We start from the raw sequence: 9,437 nt of genomic DNA, 5'->3' as shown, positions 1-9,437 counted from the left end.
TCAAGTTCCAGGACAGCAGTGACAGAAAGGTATGCCTGCGTCCTTGTGTTGTGGCTTTCTGGAAGTTCACATACATCTACTTACATCTTATCAGCATTGAAGTTAGCAGTACGGCCAGACTAATTATAGGAAAGGTTATAAAACAATCTTATATTTTGGTCAGCAATGTGCCCACGTAAGAATCAGGGTTCTGTTAGTAAGGAAGAAGTGTAGAATAGAAATCAGATTAGGCATTTAGCTGTCTGTGCCACAATATGTAATGGATCTCACCTCCTGGGAGCAACTATGTTAGTTTCTCAATAATGACTACACCAGTATGTCTGTTAATCTCTTTCAGCTCTGATCTATCCATTGTTATTTTCAGCAGCTTTGTTACGTTTTCAAATTTCCTCATATAAATCTCATAATTTTTCATGTTCAGTACCTGTAGAACTAAGATTTGTGAATTCCTTTAAGATTGCAAATATGTACTCTCTCTCTATATATATATACGTCTCTCTCTCTATATATATATGTCTCTACATATATATATATGTATATATGTAATCACAAAGGACCCACTGTGGCTGCTAAATGATGACTGAAGTCAATTATTAAGACAGTTCACCTTTCTTCATTCTCTTTCTTCTAGAAAATAGGCCAGGCGCGGTGGCTCATACCTGTAATCCCAGGACTTTGCGAAGCTGAGGCAGGCGAATCACTTGAGGTCAGGAGTTTGAGACCAGCCTGTCCAAAATGGTAAAACCCCGTCTCTACTGAAAATACAAAAATTAGTCAGGCATGGTGGCGCATGCCTGTAATCCCAGCTACTCGGGAGGCTGAGGCATCAGAATCGTTTGAACCCGGGAGGCAGAGGTTGCAGTGAGCAAAGATCATGCCACTGCACTCCAGCCTGGGGAATAGAGTGAGACTCAGTCTCCAAAAAGAAAAAAGAAAATACATTAATAAAGAAAATCTTAATATAAGTTCTAGTCTTATTGAATAACATGTCATTACTTGATTCTTTCCTGGTACATGAAATGGTCAGAAACTTATCCTTTATGTACCGTGTATTTCACTTGTGGAACGTATCAGAACAGAAATCTGACTTTTGTTAAAGTAATTTAAGGTCTTTTAAACAGAGATTATTCAGAACATCTTTTTTTGTCTTTTTTTTTAAGAGATAGGGGTCTCACTCTGCCACTCAGGTTGGAGTGCAGTGGTGCGACCATAACTCCCTACACTCTGAGTCCTGGGCTCAAGTGATCCTCCTGCCTCGGCAGCCTCCCAAAGCACTTGGATTGCAGACGTGAGCCACCACACCTGGCCCAGAACATTCTTAAAATGTTTAACCTTGATGAACTATGTACAGAGAGGCAATGCAGTAAGACATATACCTTGGAGACTAAGAGGCCAAGGTTAAAATCCCTGCTGTTCCACTGTATGGCCTGAGGCGAGTCATTAACTTTGTGCCTCAAAATTTCCTCATCTGTAACATTGGGATAGTACTATGTACATCGAAGGACTATTGTGTGGATATATGTAAGGTTTCTGTAAAAATTGACATTGAATAGATGTTAATTGTGGGCACACAAAGACATTTACAGGAAGAACATATAAACTATCAATCAGCTCAGCTTTCATTTTCTATTTTTAAGGTAAATAGCACAGTAGTTAGGAATCTAAACTGTGGAGCCAGAGTGCAAGGATTCATATCCCAGCTCCATCATTTGCAAGCTGTGTGACCTCAGGCAAGTTACTCAACCTCTCTCTCTGTGCCTCATTTGTAAAATGGGGATGACAATCATAACACTGCCCCTGCCTTAGGGCTGCTGTAAGGATTAAGTGAGTTGATAACATGTAGAATATTTAGAACAGTGCCTAGACAGAGGAAGCATTTGTAAGGGTTAGCGTCATGGTTAATTTTATTTGCCAATTTGGCCAGGCCGAGGTTCTCTGACATTTTGTCCAACGCCAGTCTAGTTGTGAAGGTATTTTTAGATGGGACTAATATTTAAATCAGTAAACCTCATCTGGAAGATTATCCTCCATATAGGGGTAGCCCTCAACCAATCAGTTGAAGTCCTTAAGAGAAAAAGACTTAAGTCACCCAAAGAAGCAGGAATTCTACCTGCTCCATGGCAGGAGCAGTCCATGGAAGAGTTTGATAACCGGCCTCAGAAGTTTAGGATTTTTTTTCCCCTACTGGAAATGGGAAGCTAGTGAAACTTTGTGCAATAATGTCGTAAGATGAAAAGAGTATCAAAGGGTGTAGGATTTGTTAGGAGGGAGAAACTAGGGAAAGAGAGAACAGGTAGAAAATAGTACAGCCTTGCATTATACAGGTTTGTTTTTGCATTTCCAGTTTGTTACTGGAAGAGCAAGGAGCATCTGTTCCCTTACTGTTTACATTGAAACACATTTCAGGCCATACAGAGGTCCCTCATGTGGGCAGCCTGCTGGCCCTCTCTTGGTCCCCTTCCCTTTTTTCCTTTGCTATAATTCTCCTTCCTCCCAGACTCCAGCTTCCTGTGGCTTCATATGGTCTATGAGAAGACAGGGTGGGGTAAGGGAACATCATTTTTGCTGTCATTTGTGACCTGGATAAGGTCTTTCCTGGTGTCACTGTGGTAGAATAACTGTGGATTCTTATTTCCTTATATTCTTATTTCCTTATATTAAAGCTTCTTCAAGAAAACAGATCTCTCTTGCACATTTCTCATAGCACAAAATTTGAATTTTTAAACTTTTTCTGGAGTATTTTTGCATATAAAATCTAGATTGCCCAAAGCCACAATAACTTATAAAACTAACCCTGGTTTAAAGTCTATATCTAACACTGCTAGGGAAAGAAACATAGTTGGTTACTTTCCCAGAATATGTCAATTAGCTGGAAAAATAATACTTTCTTTTCTGCCATTGGAAGAGAAACTGACCAACAGGAAAGCAGTTCAGCACCTACACCCACTCTGTACAAAATAAGAAGGTGTGTTTGTACGTGCATTTGGTTGCTTGACAACCAGTGACAAACAGGCCTTTCATCATCTCTTACAATGTTACCTTGATATTCCAAACTCTAATATAAATGAGACTCAGAAGACAGCAATGAGTTTAGAAAACTGGACATCATTTCCCATAGGATATAAGCATACACACTTTCAGCATTACAGATTTCAAAGACAAAGTCAGTTTCTCTTAATACTGTGTGCATTTTTCTGTTGTTCCGCTCAGATAAAACTAGTTATACATTCACTTCATTCCACTGGCAAGAAAAATATTTATTGAATATTCTTTATAGGGATTGCAAGGGAATTTTTGGCCTGTTTCAGCCATATCCTAATAGCCGTGCATTAGCAGATATTACTTGGCAATAAACACTGACTTTTAGATTATCCAAGGTATAATTTTCACCGTGTTATTCTGCACCATTTCCAACAGCTAGAAGGATACAACATTAATTTAAATGTGTTTGTATGTTGCTTTATAGGGTTTTCAATTTTTTAAACTGCATATTTATAGGCTTCTTCAATGCTCTGTAAAAGCTTCAAAGAATAACAACACTGCTTATTTTTATGGGACACTTATCTGATTGATTTCTGGCAGTGATTATGTAAGTTAGCCAGGGCAGGTTATATTTAGTGCCATTTTACAGATGATGAAACAGAAGCACAGGAAATTGGGTTTTTGCCTGAGGACCCACATTGGTCAAAAGTGGTGTTAGCCCTGAAGGGCTTCAGATTCAAATATAAGGAATGTTTTCTATGTTTTCAAGATACTTCTTGAATTAGAAACTTGTTTTCTCTTTCTTCATGGTTTCTTGGTAGCTTTATATAATATTCAGCTGCACCAAATAACACTATACTTTGTCACTTGTAGCATTCATCATAGGTAGTTGCCTACCTTCGAATTTTCCTTCCAATTTTCATGAAAGCAGAGACCATGTTTATGTTGTTCATTTATTGCCTTGAATACACAGCCTAACATAGTTCCTGATAGATAGTGTGATCTTCATGAATAATTATTGAATAAATGTATGAAAATTTCCCTTAGGCTAAAATTACCCCAAGAACAATTCAAGTAAACAATTTTAAGTTAATTTTAAGTTAGGGTTGATATTTGTATCAGTTGAGATAGGATAGGTGAAGTTAGGTTAATATCCAGTAACAAACTACATCAAAGGTTTGTTTCTTACTCATGTTCCATGGGTATCATAGGCTGGCAGTGGAATTCTCTTCCTTGGAGTCATTCAGGGAGCAGCCATTCTCTGCAACATTGTTGGTTGCAATGGCAGAGGCAAGTGAACCTTGGAGGGTCTTGCACAGGGACATGAAATACACTCAAAAATTACCCCATCACCTCCACTCACAATTCATTGACCAGGACAAGTCACAGGTGCCAGCCCTCCCCCTGGCACTACTGGCTTGGGTGATGAAAGCAGTAAATATTTAGCAAACAATGCTAATAATGACTGTCATATTTCGTTTCCTTGATTTTGAGCATTTGCGATTTAAATAAAACACAATTTTGTATAACCTTTCTTATAAAATACATTTACAAAATATGATTGTTCTCACAACAGCTCTGATGGGAAACATGCAATTAAAGACTTGAATAAGATCAAATAGAATGAATAAAAGTCAAATAATCAGAGGTGGAAATGGAAAGACATTTCAAATCTCTGTATCATTGGTACAGGTCGAAGCTTTTTTTTTTTTTTTTTGAGACGGAGTCTTGCTCTTTTGCTCAGACTGGAGTGCAGTGGCACGATCTTGGCTCACTGCAACCTCTGCCTCCCAGGTTCAAGTGGTTCTCCTGCCTCATCCTCCAGAGTAGCAGGGATCACAGGTGCGCGCCACCACACCCAGCTAATTTTTGTATTTTTAGTAGAGATGGCGTTTCGCCATGTTGACCAGGCTGGTCTCGAACTCCTGACCTCACATGATCCACCTGCCTTGGCCTCCCAAAGTGCTGGGATTACAGATGTGAGCCACTGCACCCAGCCTGAAGCTTATTTATTCCAAATCTGTAGAGGTAAATTACACAGGGTGGGGGAAGCAACAATCATATTTTAAAATAAAATCATTGCTGCAAGTTTATTGCATCCAAGGACAAGATTTCAAATTCTCTCTCTCTCTTTTTTTTAAAGAGACAAGGTCTCGCTTTGTTGCCCAGGTTGGAGTGCAGTGGCATGGTCATAGCGCACTGCAACCCCGAACTCCTGGGATCCAGTCATCCTCCCACCTCAGCGTCTCAAGTCGTTGGGACTACAGGCATGCAGCACGATGTCTGGCTAGTCTTTTTTTTTTTTTTTTTTTTTTTTTTTTTGTAGAACAGGGGTCTCACAGTGTTGCCCAAGCTGGTCTTGAATTCCTGGCCTCAAGCTATCTTCCTGCCTTGGCCTCCGAAAGTGGTGGGATTACAGGGATGAGCCGCTGTGACAGGCCTAAAATTTCTCCAGGTCAGTGTTTTGGCAATTATCCTGGTAACATAGAGAAGGGACATCCGGGATAGCGATTCAGGACAGAGCAACCTGAACTGTGGAAAAAATACATCCTAGTATCCCAGGTCTATGTTTTAGGCATGAGGCCAAAAGTAGCATACAGATACTTTTCTAGAAAATTGCTGATTCTGAGTATACAAAAATGTCCATATCTAATTTTAACAACAAATGATTCATTAATGAGTATTAATAATTCTGCAGTTATACATACCATCTACCCATTCAAAGCCCTATGAGTTGTTTTGGGTATAATTTTCTGATAGCCAATGGTTTTCAGCAGATGGTTCAGTTCTTTAAAACATAAACTGAGCTGGGTACAGTGGTGCATGCCTGTTGTCCTAGCTACTCCAGTGAGGCAGGAGAATCACTTGAGCCCAGGAGTTCAAGGCTATAGTGCACTATTATCACACTTGTGAATAGTCCCTTCACTCCAGCCTGGGAAACACAGGGAGACCCTGGCTCTAGAAAAAAATAAGTAAATAAAATAAAATATAAACTGAATAAAGAAGTAGCTCAACTTACTGAATGTATGGAGTGCTGTATCCCCTTGATTATTTTGTACACTGTGCAGTGATCTGTCATGCCACGTCAACCTCTGTGGTGAATTCTTTTTCATTTTTTCATTTTTTGTCAAACCAAATAATGATTTCCTTTACATATTATTGACATTTTTAAAATCTTTTATTTTAGGTTCTGGGGTACATGAACAGGTTCCTTATACAGATAAACTGCGTGTCATGAGGGTTTGATGTACAAATAATTGTGATTTTTTTTTTTTTTTTTGAGACAGAGTCTTGCTCTGTTGCCCAGGCTGGAGTGCGGCAATGCGATCTCGGCTCACTGCAAGCTCCGCCTCCCGGGTTCACGCCATTCTCCTGCCTCAGCCTCCTGAGTAGCTGGGACTACAAGTGCCCGCCACCTCGCCCGGCTAATTTTTTGTATTTTTAGTAGACACAGAGTTTCACCATGTTAGCCTGGATGGTCTCGATCTCCTGACCTTGTGATCCACCCGCCTCGGCCTCCCAAAGTGCTGGGATTACAGGCGTGAGCCACCGTGCCCAGCCTTTTTTTTTTTTTTTTTTTGGAGACAGGGTCTCACTCTGCCACCTAGGCTAGAGTACAGTAGTGAGATCATGGTTCACTGCAGCCTGGACCTCCTGGGCTCAGGTGATCCTCCCACCTCACCCTCCCGAGTAGCTGGGATCATAGGTATGCGCCACTGTGCCTGGCTCATTTTTGTATTTTTTTGTGGAGACCAAGGTTTTGACATGTTGCCCAGGCTAGCCTCGAACTCCCAGCTCAAGTGATCGGCAACCTTGGCCTCCCAAAGTGCTGGGATTACAGACATGAGCCACTGTGCTGGCCATGAATTCTTTTTGTAGTGTATTTAACTATGCTTCAAAGATTCAAACCCAGAAGCATATAATTCATAAGAAGTAAAACTGCTGGCTTTAATTTTAATGAGTTGTGGTAGAGTGTGAAATGGTGTGATTTTCAAAGGTAATTTCAAGGACTGTTTTAGTATCAAAGATATTCTTCAGAACAGCCTAAGTGACTTTGCTTATCATATGACTGTGGATTCCAGTCTGTTATAGTACAAGGATTTTGCAAAGTCATGATGTTCTCAGATGCTGGGCATGCAAGTGGTTATAAAAAAGGTCAAAACTCCAGGACAATTCAAAATATTTTACACTTCCAAGCTTAAAATTTCCCACATCTTTCTTCTTTCTTGTTGCCAAAATTTTTCACATTTGTGAAAGTAAAGTCCTTCATTATCTGCACCAAATTTTAATCCAAATGATTGAGATACTGCAACACATGATACTACGTTATTGATGAATAGATTTTTAAAAACTTTATTCTAACTCAGCTACCAAAATACTCCATCAAATGAAAAGGCCATCACCAAGAGATATGTACTAGACTGCTCACAGTAGCACTATCTATAATGGCTCTAAATGGCAAACTGCCCTAATATCCATCAGAAGAATGAATTCATAAATTACAGTATATCCACAGAATGGAAAACAAAATGATCTACAACTGCATACAACAATATGGAAGAATCTTACAAGTGTAATGTTGAGTCCAAGTAGCCAAAACCAAAAGAATACATACTTTATGTCTTTATATATAACAATATAAAGATAGGCAAAACTACCTATGCTGTTGAAAGCCAGCATAGAAACTCCCTTGGAGAAGGCAGGTTGGAAGGCAGGTTGACGGGGTTCCCAGGTATTAATAATGTTTTGTTCCTTGATCTGGGTGCTGGATACAAAGGTGTCTGCAGACTGTGAAAATTCATGGAGCTGTCTACACTTATGATATGTGCACTTTTTAAGACACATATTTCAATAAAATTTTTATGTTTTTAAATTCCAGGCCAGGTACAGTGGCTTATGCCTGTAATCCCAGCACTTTGGGAGGCTGATGTGGGCGGACTGCTTGAGTTCAGGAGTTCAAGACCAGCCTGGGCAACATGGGGAAGCCCTGTCTCTACAAAAAATAACATAGCTGTGTATGGTTGAGCGTGCCTGTAGTCCCAGCTACTTGGGAGGCTGAAGAGGAGGATCACTTGAGCCTGGGAAGCAGAGGTTTCAGTGAGCTGAGACAGTGTCACTTCACTCCAGCCTGGGCAGGAGTAAAACCCTGTCTCAAGAAAAAGAAAAAAAGAAAAAAGAAAAAAGAAAAAAAATCCAGGAAGTCTATGAAAAGACGTCAACTCAACATAATATTACTCAAGGTTATTACTATAATCTGTGAGCCATCAACGTGAAAGTCACTCTCTAACTGGGTTATTAAATGCACTGGATTCAGAACAGTTGTCCCTGGCCTAGAATAACTAAAATGCCAAATCAAGTTAATTCTTTATCTTTAAAATCTCTAATTTTCTGCTTTTCTCTCCCTTCAGTGACATTGTCATAGTTTAATCCAAGTCATCTTCCACCTTACATTTCATCTGTCATAATCTCCTAATCAGTTTCCCAATAGCTTATTTTAACTGTTCTTTGCACACTAACCAAAGTGATGTAAAGTCTAAACCCAGATTCTTTCAATTCTTTTTTTCGAATGCCTCAATAGAAGCCCATTAAATTTAAAATGTAATGCCAACTCCAAGCCCCCTTCTGCCTCATCTCCCTCACATCATGCTGCTCTTCCCCTCCCTCCATATGCTGAGGACACTTTGGCTTTCTGTTCTTCCAAAACGCCGGGCTGTCCCACCTAGAGACCTTTGTCTGTTGTCCCCTCTGCCCAGAACAATTCATCATTTTATTGGTTCCAAGGCTGAATGACTGATTGTTTAAATGCCATCTTATAAGGTTCTCATATAACAACCGTATCTGAAGTCATCCCCCAATGTCCACACCATGTCTATTTCTTTCCTTGACATGATTAGTTACTATTCAATGAGCTTGTTTACTTGTTGGTTTTCTCCCTCTTCTTTGTTAGACTGAAAATTCTATGAGGGTAGCTATCATGTCTATCTGTGTTAGGGGCGTATCCCCAGTGCCTAGCAAATGCCTGGCATACAAGACGTCCTTCAATAAACACAGAAATACTTGTTGAATGAATGAATAGACATTCCCGAAAGATCACAAGATACCTGTTCGGCCACGAAGAACACTGCACTGTGCACTACTTTTCAAAGACGTGGCAGTGAAATCAGATACCTTTCAAGCTCTAAGCCCAGGCAGTGTTGGCATTCCGTTCTCGGTTTCCTGGCTGTCACAACCACAGTCCCTTTGCCCGAAGTGAAACCCCCTCGGCGCTCCGCCCGCTGGCGAGGTACCAAGACTCGCGGCTCCACCCACCCACCGCAAAGCGCGCCCCCTCTTTGGCTGGGGAGCCAACCTCGGGAAGGGCGGGGCGCCGCCGCGAGCCACCACTGGCCCAGAGCGATGTCGTTCCGCCACGCAGCTAGAAGACTGCGAAGTCAAATAGCAGCCGCGGGGAGGCT

This window comes from Chlorocebus sabaeus, chromosome 7 (assembly GCF_047675955.1).
Source record: "Chlorocebus sabaeus isolate Y175 chromosome 7, mChlSab1.0.hap1, whole genome shotgun sequence".
In the NCBI taxonomy this organism is placed as follows: Eukaryota; Metazoa; Chordata; class Mammalia; order Primates; family Cercopithecidae; genus Chlorocebus; species Chlorocebus sabaeus.
This window is presented reverse-complemented; position numbering follows the sequence as displayed.